Source organism: Pagrus pagrus (assembly GCF_965226575.1).
Source record: "Pagrus pagrus genome assembly, chromosome: 16".
Taxonomy (NCBI): Eukaryota; Metazoa; Chordata; class Actinopteri; order Spariformes; family Sparidae; genus Pagrus; species Pagrus pagrus.
The window spans coordinates 17,394,672-17,413,949 of record NC_140200.1 but is presented as its reverse complement, the minus strand read 5'-3'; the positions used below and the strand labels follow the sequence as shown (position 1 = coordinate 17,413,949).

The 19,278-nt window shown below is 38.5% G+C and overlaps 1 long non-coding RNA gene across 1 annotated transcript; it reads right to left on the bottom strand.

Moving 5' to 3' along the window:
- Window positions 1-456: 456 nt before the first annotated feature.
- On the bottom strand, window positions 457-7,167 carry LOC311271328. Its single transcript, XR_014624406.1, has 4 exons — window positions 5,979-7,167; window positions 4,392-4,429; window positions 2,845-2,870; window positions 457-1,739 (listed from the first exon to the last, which is right to left on the bottom strand). It is a non-coding gene; the product is annotated as an uncharacterized lncRNA (long non-coding RNA).
- Window positions 7,168-19,278: the final 12,111 nt, after the last annotated feature.

Genomic DNA, 19,278 nt, shown 5'->3' with positions numbered 1-19,278 from the left:
ACGTCATGACCTCTCCACTGCTCTGGGGACCAACACATGCTTCCTGTTCAGCTGTTGTAGCACAGTGCATCTCACCTGATCTCTGCCAGCGCATGCGTGCAGCTTGGGACTTCTTACTTCTCCTAGGCATTGTTGTAGATTCAAACCAATTTATTTTTTTCAGAAAACCTTTTTTTAGCCTGCAGAAATGGGCTAAACGTATGCTCAGGTAAAACTGAAGTTTATTTTGTTTGTTTAGCTGTTTATTCAATGCTTTAAGGCACTATCAATAGATATGTACTAATGCTCAAATGTGATATTCAAGTGAGAATAGCTGTAGGCTAGTACTATACTTTTCAGTGACAGCAATCCAAATCTTATTCCTTAACAAACTTAATGTATAAGACTAAAGAAATGTATTCAGATCTATATTTAAATGTCAGAATCAAACAGCTTCTTCAAACAACAACAAAAAGACAACAGCAATAAAGGTTTTTTATTACAACAGGTTCAAACAACAATAAAACACTTATTGATTTAAGTAATGTGAGCAGGACTACAAGATGAAGTAGAATCAGATGCAAGTCACAGACAACTAATGCACTGTAAAATATGGTTTTACCTTTACACTTTCCCACTAATTGTAAACTCAAACTTCTGAAAAATGAAAAATCTCAGTCCAATGTTAAATTATCCAATATCTTCTACAATTTATCAAGGTTCAAATCAATTATTTCAAAACTTTACTTAATAATTAAGTTAATTAGAATTAATGTTAGCAATTCAAAAATCAAATGCTTGTCAAATCAAGTCAATAAGTTAGTGGTAACAGCAGAGTCAACAGTGCTTGTAATGTTTTCTCAAGGTAATGTGCTGGTCAAACTCGATCACAAAGGGCAGCTCAATTGTTCTCAACAAAGTCCAAAAACTGTGATGATCTCAAAGTGCTGATTTGATCTCAAAGTGCTGATATGATCTCAAAGTGCTGATATGATCTCAAAGTCTGTTCATATTGTCTGAGCTGATATCGTCTTATCACTATCAGGTTCAGTCGCCCGATAGGTCAGAAAGGGAGAGAGAGCGCGAGAGTGTAGGAACTCTCAGATTTGACAGATAGAAAATCTCAAACCAAAATCTGAAATCTCAAGCCAAAATCTGAAATCTGATATCTGATTGGTACAGAAAGGGAGAGAGAGCGTGAGAGTCTGAGAGAGCTCTCAGGTTTTCAGTCAAAGATAGAGGCTTGATAACAACAATCAGGGACTGAAGTCTGATTGGTACAGAAAGGGAGAGAGAGCGTGAGAGTCTGAGAGAGCTCTCAGGTTTTCAGTCAACAGATAGAGGCTTGATAACAACAATCAGGGACTGAAGTCTGATTGGTACAGAAAGGGAGAGAGAGCGTGAGAGTCTGAGAGAGCTCTCAGGTTTTCAGTCAACAGATAGAGGCTTGATAACAACAATCAGGGACTGAAGTCTGATTGGTACAGAAAGGGAGAGAGAGCGTGAGAGTCTGAGAGAGCTCTCAGGTTTTCAGTCAAAGATAGAGGCTTGATAACAATCAGGGACTGAAGTCTGATTGGTACAGAAAGGGAGAGAGAGCGTGAGAGTCTGAGAGAGCTCTCAGGTTTTCAGTCAAAGATAGAGGCTTGATAATAACAATCAGGGACTGAAGTCTGATTGGTACAGAAAGGGAGAGAGAGCGTGAGAGTCTGAGAGAGCTCTCAGGTTTTCAGCCAACAGATAGAAAATCAGCAAGGCACCTGTAAGACAAAATGGGAAAGATCAATTAGACTGCTGTTGGAATATAAGGAACAAAAAACTCAAGTAGCTTCTACCCTGAGCTAAACATGAACATGATGTAAAGAGTGCCAACCCTGATATAGTGTATGTCAAAATCTGAGCCATGAATGACATTACTGCAGTAGCAGCCCAGCCATACAGTGCTGAGCTGTGTGTGCGTGAGAGAGACACACAACAGTTTGTCTGAGTCAGGTGAGTGTCTGTGTGCTCGTTTGTGAGTGAGTGTGACAGAGAGACAGTGCATGGATGCAAGCTACAATTGTGTTTATAAAAATGCAGTGCAAAGACGATACAAGCATTTCATAAAAACGCTGATCAATTCTCTCTCTCTCTCTCTATCCATGCTATGTTAATGAATAACAATTTATAACTAAATACATTTAAAAGAATGTTTGCATTTTTCTGTACTATTTGTTTCTTTTCAAAATTACATAAACTCCCTCAACACAGAATGTTATGGATCAAACTATCATGGAATTCATACAATTACACAATTATTAAGCTATGGTTTTGTGTCTTGTGTTGCAAAACTCTAATCAGATCAGCACGTAGCACCAGTGAAAAAAAAAAACTTAACTTACAGGCCTACTAGTTTTTAAATTAATTTATAGATTTGAATTTACATGTTGTGTATTTTTGTCACAGTCTGTTTAAATAAAAGTTCTTGTGACATAAAATGTGGTTTTGGTCACAACTGATAATTCAGCCCACTGTGTAGAAAATGCGGAGATATATCTAGCCTGTGTTGACAATCAGCCTGAAAATACCATGACAGGAATTTTGGTCCATAATGCTGAGCCCTAGTATACAGCTAGAGACAGCCAGAAGAAGTATGGAGACAGAAAGATATGATGTTTACTTTCTTCTCAAAAAAATCTGGGGGTCACATCTCATATGTATCAAGATCAAATTGTTTTTCAGAGTGTTTAATTTATTACTGATCATATAAAGTGTGTACGTGATTCCCATCGACAAAGTTTATTTGAATGGGGACTCATCCTGAATTGTAAACCCATGAAATATCAGTTTAAAACAATCATAATGTCTCATAATGTGTGCTCTTACGCTTCAGAGTTTGCAGGAGTCACAGGCTGGCAGGAATCCAACGAAGTTCAGTTGAGTGAGGGAGAGAGAGAAATTGAGATTTTCAATTTACTAAAGAAAACCAACCTCACAACTCATTTCAACAGTGTTTCCTCTACATTCATTTAGGAGTGGCGGGCCGCCATTCCTAAATCCTAGCCGCCGCTCCTCTACATTTCGTTTTGTTTGTTTATTTAATTGTCACAAATACACCACCGCCGCATCATGTCTCCACCTTCACAGCAGAGTCCTGCACTGTGTCGGGTGTCCCGAGTGCTGAGGTAAACTAGATAACTATCTTGCTCAGATTGTCACACTCTACAGCCAATGGTATCATTAACAGCGTGTGCGCCTGACCAATGACAGTGTAGAGACCCACACGGGGCGGGATCTCAACACAGAGCGGCGCTAAAGTTTAGCTGTTTAGCTAGCAGGGACTCGTCGCGCTGCTATGTTATCAACTGAGTTTAGTCAGCACGTGAGAACTCGTCTGACACGGAGAGTCTCCTGTTGTGTGCTACATGTGTGAAACAACAACTATAGTCTGGACTTTGTCTGCAGTGTATCTGTGTAAACGGCTTCACTCAGCGTCTCTCCCTCCCCTGTGGCACCGTGAGTTACCATGGTTACAGGACCGCCCTGAAACTGTATAATGATGATCAATAAGAAGATTTTGGTTAGTTTGATTGTACAGAGTCATGAATGTTGCCTGATTGTAGCTCAATGCTGAAATCTTGTTTTATAACATATAGAACAAAGCCTCAGAGCTTCTTTGATTACTAACAGTATGTTAGTGATGACAGAAAGAGCTCTTCTATAAAAAACCCAGAAAAATTCATTGTTCTGGGCTTGGATGCAAACTTTTCCACTGATTCTACAGCCCCATCAAGAAATTATTATTTATTGTTTTTTTCAAATAATTTTATTTTTACACTCAGCCTTTAAAAAGCCATTTTCAACTGGCCATTCAATTTAAACTGGGATTATGCTGGGCATAAAAGTAAAATCTGTAGTCAAGTGTCATTTGTTTACGCCGCCACGGCTCCCCGGAGAGCCTGCCCCCGCTGCTGAAAAAAATCCTAGAGGAAACACTGTTTCCATTAAGGACATTAATACTGCTCCATCTCAGCTCTCTGTACAGTGAGCTGGGTACACACTACACAGTGTATGTTGCCTGTGCTTCACCAAAATCAGTCTGTGCCATGAATGACATCACCACAAAATCAGCCCTTCGATACAGTGCGGAGCTGTGTGTGTATGTGAGAGACAGAACTGTTTGTTTTATGAGTAAGTAATTATTCCTATATGCAGCAATTGCTAAAGTTATTCAATTACTTTTGAGAGAAGCAACTGTTACTATTAATTAAAACTAACTTGCCCAATTTTTTTAATTTTGAGACATAAATTATAACAATAAAGAAATCACAAAATATATAAATCATATGTGAATCCAAACAAGATTAAACAGTTTGAAATACTAAACTGTGTTACTGTCAATTTATGTAGGCTGTTGCAGCTGCCATACTTACCAGGCAAAAACGCAGGGCTCGGTCAATGTCCTCTTTATCTATGAGAGAAACATATATTAGTTTAACTACAAATCACTACTAAATACTTCTCCATCTCAGCTCTGTGTATACTTGAATTTATCATTTTGTTGATATTAACGTCATGCTGCTTCTCCATTCTGTTAGTTTGGGTTGGAGTTACGTGCATGTGTGCACACGCACACAATTTTGTGGCAAAACTGGATGTGCTTGGTGTCATATGATCTATCATGTTTTTTGCAACTTGGGCAGGACATTGAGCAAGACTACAGTGTGGTTGGGCCGCCAGAAGGAGTGTGGGAGACAGACAGAGATGTTTAGTTTGTTCTCAGAAAACCAGCTGGTCTCGTCATATTTCAATTGAGGTAAAAGTTGAGAGTTTCAGTTAACTTCAGACAACCAGCAGGGGTCGACAATATAAAAGGCCCGGTGGCCCGGACGTACTTTTATAACAGTCACGGCCAACAGAACGCTTTTATATTTATGATGAATACAGGCAGGAGATGTGGGTTGTGAGGTTTTTTTATGCTTGTTTATATGAGGAATTCTCCACTTTACAAGGGCCATGTGGCAGAAAAGGCTAGTGGCTTTGACCCTCATGAAAAAGCGCTTCACATCAGGTCTGCCTGAAGAGGAACAATTTTTCTCTAAAGCCACTGGCCCTTTCCCTTGTTGTCTACCCCTGACCAGTGTCACAGCTCATTTGAATTGATAAGTGTTGATAGGCCATTACTCATGTAAGCAATCAGTAGTATATGCAGAGAGGAAGGTACATATCAGAGTATGATATAATTGTAGTAATAGTAATACTGTAATACAGTATATTATTATTCTACATTTTTGTCACTCAAATTAAGGTTGCTTGCGACAAAAAGCTGTAGCCTTTGGTTTATAACTTGCAAAACGGACAACAAATTAGCCAGCCACATAGAAACACATTTAAAACTAAATTAAAAGTTATCTGTAAACTGAAAAAAATACATGATTAAAATAAATGGGACAATGCTCTGAACTGAAAACTGCTGTTAGTACGTTGGCTGTTGGTTGCCTTAGCCAAATACACTGGGCCTCTGCTATTAACTGCAGCTAACCGACGTCGGTACTCCTTCACACGCTCGTCAGTTAGCTTGGTTAGCGTTAGCAGTTACGCTTGCAACGTTCCACAGCTCATTTGAATTGATAATGGATTAATTGATGTGACACAATAGCCTTCAGTGTTGAGAGGCCATTACTCATGTAACCTATCAGATAATGGTTGTGGGTGGGAGAGTGAGCAAGGCTTCAGAGTAGTGTCTGCAGAGAGGCAGCTACATATCATAGTGTAAACTGTAAATACAGTACATTATTATCCTACTTTTTTGTTTTCAGAAAACCAGCAGGTCTCATCTTATTTCAATTGAGATCACATTGATTGATTATTATTTTCTGGGTACTGAATGTTCAATGTATGTATGTAATTCCTGTCAACAAAGATTATATGGATGGGAAGTCATTCTGAACTACAAAACGACTCACATATCAGTTTGGCGACAGTCCTAACAAACAATGTGTGTGTGTGTTTGTACTCACACTGTAGAGTCAGCACTGGACATCAGCAGGAACACGAGAAGGGTCAGTGGTTTGGGGGGGAGAGAGAAAGAAGATGAGAGTTTCAGTTAACTTAAAAAAACCAGTGTCACAGCTCATTTGAATTTATTGTCATTACTCATGTAACCAATCAAATAGTGGTTGGGCATCAGAGTAATGTCTTCAGAGTGGCAGCTACATATCATAGTATGATATAATAGTAAAACTGTAATACATTATATTATTGTCCTACTTTTTTGTCACTCAAATTAAGGTTGCTTGTGACAAAAAGCTGTAGCCTTTGGTTTCTAACTTGCAGAACGGACAACAAATAAGCCAGCCACATAGAAACAGATTTAACACTAAATGAAAAGTTATCTGTAAACTGAAAAAAATATATGATTAAAATAAATGGGACAATGCTCTGAACTAAAAACTGATGTTAGTACATGGGCTGTTGGTTGTCTTAGCCAAATACACTGGGCCTCTGCCAGTTCACTGATGTTGGCTCTCCTTTCATAACTCCTTCACGCGCTCATCACTTAACTTGGTTAGCATTAGCGGTTATGCTAGCAACGCTACCATCAAGTTATCTGTAAACTGAAATAATTATATGATTAAAATAAATGGGACAATGCTCTGAACTGAAAACTGCTGTTAGTACGTTGGCTGTTGGTTGTTTTAGCCAAATAAACTGGGCCTCTGCTATGAACTGCAGCTAACTGACGTCGGCTCTCCGTTCTTAACTCCTTCACGCGCTTGTCCGTTAACTTGGTTAGCGTTAGCGGTTATGCTAGCAACGTTACCATCGGGTAGCCAACAATAAAGGCTTTGCCGAACCAGAAAAACTCTGCGCCCATTAATTCATGTTCACTCCCGTATGAATTAAACACCACTTCTGAAACAATAAACCTGTATTTGTATGGTGGTTGTCTTAGCCAAATACACTGGGCCTCTGGGTCGGCTCTCCGTTCATAACTGCGTCACGCGCTTGTCAGTTAACTTGGTTAGCGTTAGCGTTTATGCTAGCAACGTTACCATCGGGTAGCCAACAATATAGGCTTTGCCGAACAAGAAAAACTCTGTGCCCATAAATTCATTTTTACTCCCGTTTGAATTAAACACCACTCTTAATGTACTTCTGAAACAATAAACCTGTATTTGGACCGTTCATAACTGCCGGCCGTGTGAAGCAGACTTACCTGTCAGACAGCATACAGCGACTGACGGAAGATCCGGCTGCTGCGTCAACATTTGATTGAGGCGTTCAGGTGACACTCGGAAATTCTGGCATTAAACACAATAACCTCTGAAAGCGATCCCCAAATTCTGCAATATCTCATAGAGCCCGTGGTAAAAGAAGTCAGGACTCATATGACATTGTGAGCTTTGTGGGGATCTCTAATATAAGTAACCCTAACCAACGTTAGGACGGAAATAGATAACGTAGATAACAGCGCTTACAATGTCCGACATTAAATGCGTCGCGCCCCGCTAGATATGAAAATACAGGGCTACGCCGACGTCATTAGAACAAACGGATATGTTTCTTACGCAAAGAAAACAGTTCTTCATGTATAACCTTTGCCGAATGAACAACTGTGCCAAAATAGTTAGGAATACGTTATACACTGCGTTTCACAACGTTTATACAGTTCCTCATAACGCAACAAGTTTCAAAGTTGTTGTTTTTTTTAAGGGAGTCCGGCGACGCAATAACAGCCTTATACAGCGATGCCGCGAAGAAACTGACACTTTTCACAATGAAAGACAAATCGTATTGTATTGTAGTTAATGCCGAATTTGAAAGAAGGCACCAATGAGTTAAAGTGTGTCATAGGTGTTCCAAAAAGTTGATTAAGCTTCTCCTCATGATGTAACAACTCTTAAAATCACTCGATTCCTGAGGGAGTCTGGGATATTGTCGTTACTAGTGATTTTCATCACTTCATTATGTAGTCCATATCCATGCCACACACACACACAGCCAACTTCTAGTAGTGGTGGTAGTAGAAGTAGTAGTAGTAGTAGTAGTAGTAGAAGTAGTTGTAAGACAAGTAGTAGTAGTACAAGTAGCAGCATTAGTTGTGGTGGTAGTAGTACAAGTAGTAGTTGAAGTAGAAGTAGTACAAGTAGTAGTAGTACAAGTAGCAGTTGAAGTAGTAATAGTAAAAGAACTACTAGCTGAACGTATGCTAAAGCAGTAGCAGAACAAAAGTTGAACATGTTTCCATGAGAATCAATTTAGCAGAAAAAGCTGGCTGAAAAGCTAAAAAGTACAAGGTTGAATGGTCTTAAAAAGCTGAAGATTTGGAAAACCAAACAGTTTCTCTAGCTGAACATAAGCAGTAGCAGAAGGAAATTTTAAATTTCCCAATGAGAATGAATGGTCAAGATTTTACAGGAAAGGCTGAATTTTTCAAAAGCTGAAAAGCTGAAAAATAATATGCTGAATGGGATAAAAATGCTGAATATTTTGACAGTTGAAAAGCTTCTCTAGCTGAACAGAAAGCTGAATATTTTGATAGTTTAACAGTTCCTCTAGCTGAACATAAAGCTGAATATTTGAATAGGTTGAAGGAGCTTAAAAAGCTGAACATTTTGATAGCTGAACAATTTATCTAGCTGAACATGAAGCTGAAGATTTTAATAGCTGAACGGTATCTATAGCTGAACATGAAGCTGAATATTTGAAAAAGCTGAAAAGGTTGAAAAGCTGAACAGTTTGACAGCTTAACAGTGTTCTAGCTGAACATAAAGCTGCATACTTGAAAAAGCTGAAAAGGCAGAAAGCTGAATATTTGAAAAAGCTGAACAGTTTGACAGCCAAACAGTTTCTGTAGCTGCACATATGCTGGAGCAGTAGCAGAACCAAAGTTGAAAATGTCCCCATAAGAATGAATGGGAAAACACCTCCCAAACAGCTGCAGGTTTAGAAAAAAGTGTAATGGTTATGGCCAAAATATGTATACAGTGAGTAACAGGAGACATTGCTGAACCATGTGATGTATTTTTTATTTCTGTAGAGTGAAAAATGAGGGCACAAGAGCGAGAGACAAAACCGGTACCGTCTGCTCCACTCCAGAGATTTAGGCTCAAAGTTAACACTGCGGCTTATGGCGAAGTTGCTGGAGTTCTTGTCACTCGAGGGCTTCCACAGCCAAAAGTTTAAGTCGCACATCTTAAATAAGATGATCATATGAAAGCCAACAAGATTTCCTACATTTCTATGTATATATTGTCTATGTGAAGTAAAAGCTGTGGGACCCAAATCAAGCTGAAGAGAGTTTTTTCTAAAGTTTTTGCAGCTGCTCTCCACTCTAGCGGTGATGTTCCGCACTCTAGCTCACGCAATACACACCCATTATAAACCCAGAAGAGGAGCTAAAAATCCTTCAAACTAAAACTGTGATAATTTCAAAACCGTAAAAGATTTTCAAAAACTAAACACATGCCTAATAGTTCAAGGTCTTGTGAATAGTTTAAAGTTGGAATGGTGTCTCTAGCTCAAAGTATGAGGGAGCAGAAGAGGTTCAAAGTGGATGAGTTTTGAAGAGGATTTGAAGATTTTCCCATTTGCTTCCATATTAATTTTTTTTTTGAAAAAGCTGAATATTTGAAAAAGTTGAAAAGCTAAAAAGCTGAAAAGTACAAGGCTGAAAGAGCATAAATAGCTGAACATTTTGATAGTTGAACGGTTTCTATAGCTGAACGTATGCTGAAGTAGTAGCAGAATGAAATTTGAAAAAATCCCCATAAGGATGAATGGGAAAAAAATTTGGTTTTAGTTTTGAAAAAGCTGAATATTTGAAAAAGTTGAAAAGCTAAAAAGCTGAAAAGTATAAGGCTGAAAGAGCATAAAAAGCTGAACATTTTGATAGTTGAACGGTTTCTATAGCTGAACGTATGCTGAAGTAGTAGCAGAGTGAAATTTGAGAAATTCCCCATAAGGATGAATGGGGAAAATTTTGCAGAAAAGGCTGAATATTTCCAAAAGTATAATAGATAGAAATGCCAAATTGACACGCCATCATGTCCTTAATGAGCTGAACATTTTGATAGTTGAATGGTTTCTGTAGCACAAAATTTGAAGGAGTAGAAGAGAGCCGAAAAACGTACGGAAGAAGAATAATAATAACTAGAAAAATTGTATTTCCTGCGAAAATACAGTGTGAATGCTGACGGCTGAAGTGATTTTGCAAAATCTGCTGAATGTGCTGGAAAACACTTGCCTAATGCATAAAAAAATGCATAAAACTATGAGAATGGTCAAGAATTTGCAGAAAAAGCAGATTTTTTCAAAAGCTGAAAAGTAAGAAAGGCTGAAAAGTAATAGGTTGAAAGAGCCTAAAAAGCTGAACAGTTTGATAGTTGAACGGTTTCTATAGCTGAACATAAAGCTGAATATTTTAAAAAGCTGAAAAGGTTGAAAAGCTGAAAAGGTTGAAAAGCTGAAAAGTACAAGGTTTAAAGAGCTTAAAAAGCTTAAGATTTTGATAGTTGAATGGTTTCTATGGCTGAACATAAAGCTGAATATTTGAAAAGGATGAAAAGGTTGAAAAGCTGAAAGTAATAGGTTGAAAGAGCTTAAAAAGCTGAACAGTTTGACAGACAAACAGTTTCTGTAGCTGCACATATGCTGGAGCAGTAGCAGAATGAAATTTGAAAATGTCCCCATAAGAATGAATGGGAAAACACCTCCCAAACACCTGCAGGTTTAGAAAAAAGTGTAATGGTTATGGCCAAAATATGTATACAGTGAGTAACAGGAGACATTGCTGAACCATGTGATGTATTTTTTATTTCATCAGAGTGAAAAATGAGGGCACAAGAGCGAGAGACAAAACCGGTACCGTCTGCTCCACTCCAGAAATTTAGGCTCAAAGTTAACACTGCGGCTTATGGCGGAGTTGCTGGAGTTCTTGTCACTCGAGGGCTTCTACAGCCAAAAGTTTAAGTCGCACATCTGAAATAAGACCATCATATGAAAGCCAACAAGATTTCCTACATTTCTATGTATATATTGTCTATGTGAAGTAAAAGCTGTGGGACCCAAATCAAGCTGAAGAGAGTTTTTTCTAAAGTTTTTGCAGCTGCTCTCCACTCTAGCGATGATGTCACCCACTCTAGCTCACGCAATACACACCCATTATAAACCCAGAAGACGAGCTAAAAATCCTTCAAACTAAAACTGTGATAATTTCAAAACCATAAAAGATTTTAAAATTTTGAAATACAGGTTACATAGATCAAGGCTTTGTGACTTGAAGAAAGTTGGAATGGTGTCTCTAGCTCAAAGTATGAGGGAGCAGAAGAGGTTCAAAGTGGATGAGTTTTGAGGAGGATTTGAAGATTTTCCCATTTGCTTCCATATTAAATTTTTTTTTGAAAAAGCTGAATATTTGAAAAGGTTGAAAAGTTAAAAAGCTGAAAAGTACAAGGCTGAAAGAGCTTAAAAAGCTGAACATTTTGATAGTTGAACGGTTTCTATAGCTGAACATATGCTGAAGCAGTAGCAGAATGAAATGTGAGAAAATCCCCATAAGGATGAATGGGAAAAAATTTTGGTTTTAGTTTTGAAAAAGCTGAATATTTGAAAAAGTTGAAAAGCTAAAAATCTGAAAAGTACAAGGCTGAAAGAGCATAAATAGCTGAACATTTTGATAGTCGAACGGTTTCTATAGCTGAACGTATGCTGAAGTAGTAGCAGAATGAAATTTGAAAAAATCCCCATAAGGATGAATGGGGAAAATTTTGCAGAAAAAGCTGAATATTTCCAAAAGTATAAAAGATAGAGAAAAGAAAAATACACGCCATCATGTCCTTAACGAGCTGCACATTTTGATAGTTGAATGGTTTCTATAGCTCAAAATTTGTAGGAGAAGTAGCGAGCCAAAAAACGTACGGAATCAGGAATAATAATAATAACTTTAATAAATTCCGGAAGAACAATAGTGTGAATGCTGTGTCAGCATTCACACTAACTAGAAAAATTGTATTTCCTGCGAAAATACAGTGTGAATGCTGACGGCTGAAGTGATTTCGCAAAATCTGCTGAATGTGCTGGAAAACGCTTGCCTAATGCATAAAAAATGCATGAAACTATGAGAATGAATGGTCAAGAATTTGCAGAAAAAGCTGATTTTTTTCAAAAGTTGAAAAGGCAGAAAGGCTGAAAAGTAATAGGTTGAAAGAGCTTAAAAAGCTGAACATTTTGATAGTTGAACAGTTTCTCTAGCTGTACATGAAGCTGAATATTTTGATAGTTGAACAGTTTCTCTAGCTGAACATAAAGCTGAATGTTTTGATAGTTGAACAGTTTCTCTAGCTGAACATAAAGCTGAATGTTTTGATAGTTGAACGGTTTCTCTAGCTGAACATGAAGCTGAACATTTTGATAGTTGAACGGTTTCTATAGCTGAACATGAAGCTGAATATTTGAGAGCTGAAAAAGTTGAAAAGCTGAAAAGTAATAGACTGAAAGAGCTTAAAAAGCTGAACATTTTGATAGTTGAACGGTTTCTCTAGCTGAACATGAAGCTGAACATTTTGATAGTTGAACGGTTTCTATAGCTGAACATGAAGCTGAATATTTGAGAGCTTAAAAAGTTGAAAAGCTGAAAAGTACAAGGTTGAAAGAGCTTAAAAAGCTTAAGATTTTGATAGTTGAATGGCTTCTATAGCTGAACATAAAGCTGAATATTTGAAAAAGCTGAAAAGGTTGAAAAGCTGAAAGTAATAGGCTGAAAGAGCTTAAAAAGCTGAACAGTTTGACAGACAAACAGTTTCTGTAGCTGCACAGATGCTGGAGCAGTAGCAGAACCAAAGTTGAAAATGTCCCCATAAGAATGAATGGGAAAACACCTCCCAAACACCTGCAGGTTTAGAAAAAAGTGTAATGGTTATGGCCAAAATATGTATACAGTGAGTAACAGGAGACATTGCTGAACCATGTGATGTGTTTTTTATTTCTGTAGAGTGAAAAATGAGGGCACAAGAGCGAGAGACAAAACCGGTACCGTCTGCTCCACTCCAGAGATTTAGGCTCAAAGTTAACACTGCGGCTTATGGGGGAGTTGCTGGAGTGCTTGTCACTCTAGGGCTTCTACAGCCAAAAGTTTAAGTCGCACATCTGAAGTAAGATGATCATATGAAAGCCAACAAGATTTCCTACATTTCTATGTATATATTGTCTATGTGAAGTAAAAGCTGTGGGACCCAAATCAAGCTGAAGACAATTTTTTAACAAGTTTTTCCAGCTGCTCTCCACTCTAGCGGTGATGTTCCGCACTCTAGCTCACGCAATACACACCCATTATAAACCCAGAAGAGGAGCTAAAAATCCTTCACACTAAAACCGTGATTATTTCAAAACCGTAAAAGATTTTCAAAAACTAAACACATGCCTAATAGTTCAAGGTCTTGTGAATATTTTAAAGTTGGAACGGTGTATCTAGCTCAAAGTATGAGGGAGCAGAAGAGGTTGAAAGTCCATGAGTTTTGAGGAGGATTTGAAGATTTTCCCATTTGTTTCCATGTTAAATTTTTTTTTGAAAAAGCTGAATATTTGAAAAAGTTGAAAAGCTAAAAAGCTGAAAAGTATAAGGCTGAAAGAGCTTAAAAAGCTGAACATTTTGATAGTTGAACGGTTTCTATAGCTGAATGTATGCTGAAGTAGTAGCAGAATGAAATTTGAAAAAATCCCCATAAGGATGAATGGGAAAAAAATTTGGTTTTAGTTTTGAAAAAGCTGAATATTTGAAAAAGTTGAAAAGCTAAAAAGCTGAAAAGTATAAGGCTGAAAGAGCATAAAAAGCTGAACATTTTGATAGTTGAACGGTTTCTATAGCTGAACGTATGCTGAAGTAGTAGCAGGGCGAAATTTGAGAAATTCCCCATAAGGATGAATGGGGAAAATTTTGCAGAAAAAGCTGAATATTTCCAAAAGTATAAAAGATAGAAATACCAAAAATACAAGCAAGAATGTCCTTAATGAGCTGCACATTTTGATAGTTGAATGGTTTCTGTAGCTCAAAATTTGAAGGAGCTGAAGAGAGCTGAAAAACGTACGGAAGCAGGAATAATAATAATAATAATAAATTCCAGAAGAACAATAGTGTGAATGCTTTGAAGCATTCACACTAATAATAATAATAATAAATTCCAGAAGAACAATAGTGTGAATGCTTTGAAGCATTCACACTAATAATAAATTCCAGAAGAACAATAGTGTGAATGCTTTGAAGCATTCACACTAATAATAAATTCCAGAAGAACAATAGTGTGAATGCTTTGAAGCATTCACACTAAATATAGAAACTCTGCATATACACAAAGTTCTTTGAATCAGACTGAGGACGAGTGGGAGGAACTCTATCAGCATCTGATGACATCATCCCAAATTATCATGAATTTTTGCAAGTCAGGCCTCGCCACTACCCTCTCAGAAAGCTTTGGGGAAGAGCCTCTCAGTGCAAGCCCCCAAATGCGACACTAGGTGGCAGTAAACCCTTTGTTATACAGTAAATTCTCCTCATCCCAACACTGGATGCTCACACTGGACCTGCCTGTTCTGACCCAGTACTTCTAAAATGTTTGAAAAAGGATTAAGTCCAAAAAAATAAATATAGCCGACTGACAGGTTTCTTTCTGTGGCATTCTGCTCTTGTCATTCTCAGTTTAGCTGCCTTAGATCATTATCAAATATTTAAAAATGTATATCTAAATGTCTTACAGCATCTCATGCTGCTTGTATAAGCATGAGAGAACACAACACTATCATTAAATGTGTTTAGGGGCATGAAGAGAGTCGGAGAGGTGTAGAGGTGAGGTCTGGTCAGGGGGGAGCAGCGAGAAGCACTACAACAAAATGAAAATCTTGTTTTTTGACTTGAAGGTCTTTTGATAAATGCCTAATGCTTAAAAAATAACAACATTACAAGTCATTTATATGAAATGAATTCCAGAAAGCAGTGTTCTGGTGATCTGAAGGTCAAAATATGTTAAAAAAAAAAACAGCTTTAATTTGGTTTTAAACTGATTTTTTTTCAAGTCAAACAAGAAATAATGATTTTCAAAAGGTTGCCAGGCTCATTTAAAAACACAGGACATCTAATCTAATCTAAGAGTAACAAATACAAACAAATAATCCGATAAAGACAGATGCAAATTAAGATTAACAAATGTAGGTGTTGGTTGTATAATTTAATATACCAGTATTAAATCAATTTGTATGTCAGATTCACCACAGTCACACAATAACACAAACAAACTAACAGATCAAGGTAGTCCTGTGTTCTGCGAGGTCAATGGACTCTGGTGGCTTTGGACACAGCGATATCATGGCTTCAGTCCCCTTTCAGAAAGGGCTGCCCGACAGAAAGGACTGACTAAGTATCTTATACAACCCCAGTTCAAAAAACCCAAACTACCCCTCTGAACTCCTGAAGTGTGCAGACAACACACTGGTCTCCCAGTACCGTGTCTGCTGTTGAAATCTTCAGGTTTTTGTGATCCACAATCATCTAGAGCCAGCTCAGGAAGTTCAACCTGCCTCGAGAGCTTCCGATCCGTATCTATCTTCCTGAAAAATTGACAGCAATGAATAAACAGAGTAAATTCCTCAGATCACTGCACAGACTGGGCCCAGTAAAGCTGGTTCTGTAAAAAAATTCTTGTGAAATTCCAGCCGGTCGTGTCACAGCATCTCTCATTTAACGACAGCTGCTGGCTTGAGTTGATTTATTCTATTAAACAAACTCTGTCTGTTCAAAACTCAGCATGGAGATGTGACAGTGCTTAAATCACACGGATCGTGTGGAGAGGAGTGACACCGGGCAGATATTCTCCTGCCTTCAGAGCCAGATGTTCATTTTTATAGTGTTCCTGTCATTGGTTCCTCTTTATCCTTCCTTTCTATTTCTGGAGACTTATTTATTTCATAAGTACTCCGGACGGAGCTTCATCAAACCAAGATGTATGTTGGTGCAAAAGATCACATTGCTATGAGATGACAGTACTGATTATTGGAGACTTAGAGCATCTTGCAGTGTTTATCCTTTATTGTAATAAAGAAAAAAACAAGTGTAAGTCACGTAAGATGCACACTCACAATGATAAACACACAGAGATGCTATTTAACATACAAATGAAATACAAGAAGAACTTTCATGTGTCATTGTTATGTTAGAGTTACTGATATCCACTGTGATTACCAATATGTTTCTAAAAAACACTTCTGGGCAACACATCTGCTGTTTATTTACAAATTTAGATGATTGTGCAAGACCCTCTACAAGCTGTTTTTGGAACAAAGAGTCCCCTGTGTCTTCAACATTATGGATCATTAAAGGGGCATTCCAGTATTTTTAAACTGTGCCATGTAAATGATTCATACTTACCAAAAGTTTTGGAATCAGTCCAGTAGATCACCTCAGCCGGCACCGCGACAATGTAATCCTTTGGGGCAACTGCGACCATCAAGGTTGCGTCCACTAAAAGGGTTTATTTTAGCCCCTGACAGACCGAGGTTGTTATTCTACATGTCTGATAACGATACAGAAATGATTCCTACAGGTTTAAGGCTTTCTATAACAGTCTTGTTCACGAAGTCTTGCTCTGCGATCTCACAGGGTGAACTGTTAAAGTTGTTGCTTCATGGGGGAACAAACAAACACTTTCAGTGGGTGTAACTTAGTTGCCCCAAAAGATTACGTTGGAGTCATTTCAGCTTTGGACTGACTCCAAAACTTGTAAATATAAGGCCCAGGATTAAAAATACCGGAATTCCCCTTTAAAATGGCAATTTCCTCTGACAATAAATCCTATACACTCCTTAAGATCTAAGTCTACAGCTCTGGCTCTATCAGAGGTCACCACCCATTGACTGCTGCTTCCTTTGTTTCAGTAGTTACCAGTATACGTATGTTTAAAAATGCTTGACGGCAGCAGCTTACATAAGTCAGATTTTCAACATCACTCAGGCCAACAGAGCCCATGTGGGACTGAAGTTTACTGGCCTGGAGGATTGCTCAGTGTTGACTGTTTACCAGTGGTAGATCCAGTGTGACTAAGCACATTATCTGCTGCGTGACACTTTGTGAACTTGTGTTTTGCCTGCATGCATGTGTCTCTCTGTGTGTGCTCGTCCAGATGGCTGTGAGGGCTCACTGTACTGCAGCGAGTGTGAATCATGTGCCAAGCTGCTCCACCTTTAAATTGGCCAACTAGTGAATTGAAACCATGTAGGCCTGCAGCCAGTCCTCAACCCGTGGCATGGATTTCAACATTTCAACGCACGCATGCCCGGAGAGAGCTCTGAGCGAGCTGCTCCGCTGGCCTCTAACACAAAACACAATTATCACAAGGTTTAATTGGTCCCTCTGGTGGTACTGAGCGACCCGTATCTGACAGGCCGCAGATGAACTTCAAACATTTGGAGGATTCTGGTATCAATTTAGGGGGAACTTTTTGTTCTGTGTGTGTGTTGGATGCGTGAGGAATGTACGTGATCTGAAGTGATTAAGAAACTTCTGATCAAAGGCCGGCGGCTCAGCGATCAAAGAGTTTGGTCATTAAATCCCCGTTTATACAAACTGTAGCATCCATAAAGGAAAAGATGGAAGAGAGGGACGTGGATTCAAAGCAATGTGAAGTCATTCTTTAAAAGGACATTGTTCACTCTGTTTGGTATTTTGCATGAATGAAATGTCGTGATAAGAGTATCTAAAGTTGTTGTCACTGCAAGGAATATCCTTATTCTTGATTGGTTGACCACAATGAAGACCCATTAGGACTGAAACGTTGCCTTGTCCATAAAATAAAGCTCAGGAGCTGTATAAGTGTTTTTTTCTCTACAGGAGAAATCTTTCTCTCCTTTCACAATGATGTGCTCATGCTCTGGTTAGGTTTAGGCATAACAATCACTTGGTTACTGTCAGGAAAACATAATGGTTTGGTTTAAAATACCTGTTTTGGTTGCAACAAAAACTGGCTGGAAATTGTTCCGAGTTCAGCTTAAAAGTATCCAGTAATGTGACACTTACAAATGTTGAAACGCCATGGTCGCTCATCAAACATATCCACTAGTTTCACACCAAGAGAGGCTGAAACATAATGTAATGAAACAGGCATGTCTTGCCAGCCTCTTTACGACAAACACAACACTCACTGCTTGAAACACCTGATATCATCACCCTATCAAACCTTAATATCAGCTACAGTACGACATGGTTATATGCTCACGTTAGCTGTAATGTTAGCTAACAAAAAAGTTGTTTGACTGTCCCTCCAGATTTTCATTTTTTTGTCATTTAGTTGGTCATGAGAGGTCTAATGATGTTTCCTGCTGTCAAACAGAAGCTAACAGGTTATCAGATATGTTGTTTTACCGTGAAATATGTCCCACTATTGTCGCTAGTCGTTGTCTTTTCAGTTGCTGGTAAGTCCAGAATGATTATGATTTCACCATTCATTTATTGTCTTCATCCCTCATTTCCTTTCTGCCACAGTATTTGCCTGAGGAAGACGCGTTGCCAGGTTGTGAGAACCACTTTGCCTCCTCCACCATATTGAGGTCATGACCCTTTATGACTTATTTACTTTCGAAATAAGACATTCAATCGAACTGTTGGTCATTAAATGGAGATCGTGGTTTGATAATCCATCAAATTTGTATTGGTGAACGTCATAAATTGTGACTGAAGCAGCCAAATAAATGTTTCCAAACCTCGCACGCCACAAGTCCTGTCTCCCTGTCGATGTCTCATTACTGATTTATTTACGATTAATATCAAAACCAGGATGTCGTGACATATTTAGTACCTTTGGAAACTTTTCCCTCTCGACGAGAATGTAAAATTAAGCTTGGCTGCACATCATGAGTCTGTAATGACTGACCCGCCGGCTTTTAAGCATTATATAAGCTTCAGGAAAGACAGCATCACTTAAGTCCCTGAAAAATACACAGCAGCTGAGCGGTGTTTGTTGACGAGTATGAACATAACCCACTGAAAACCATAATAAACACCCATCGTCTGCAGTAAGTAACCGTATTAAAGTGTCAACGTGAGTGCAGGAGAGAAAAAAACGAAGGCGCTGAAAAATCCACAGCCAGACAGCCACTGGAGCTGCCTCGTCAGCCGGACGGCCGGATGTGTGTGTTGGTGAGAGAATTACACCTGCTGTTAGTCTAACACACTGGTAGTCGAGGTTAGCTGGAGCAAGCTGAGCCGGTGCCAGATAGGGATTATAGCTTCAACATGTGTGTGTGTGTGTTAGGGAGAGTGTGTAGGTGTGTGTTCAC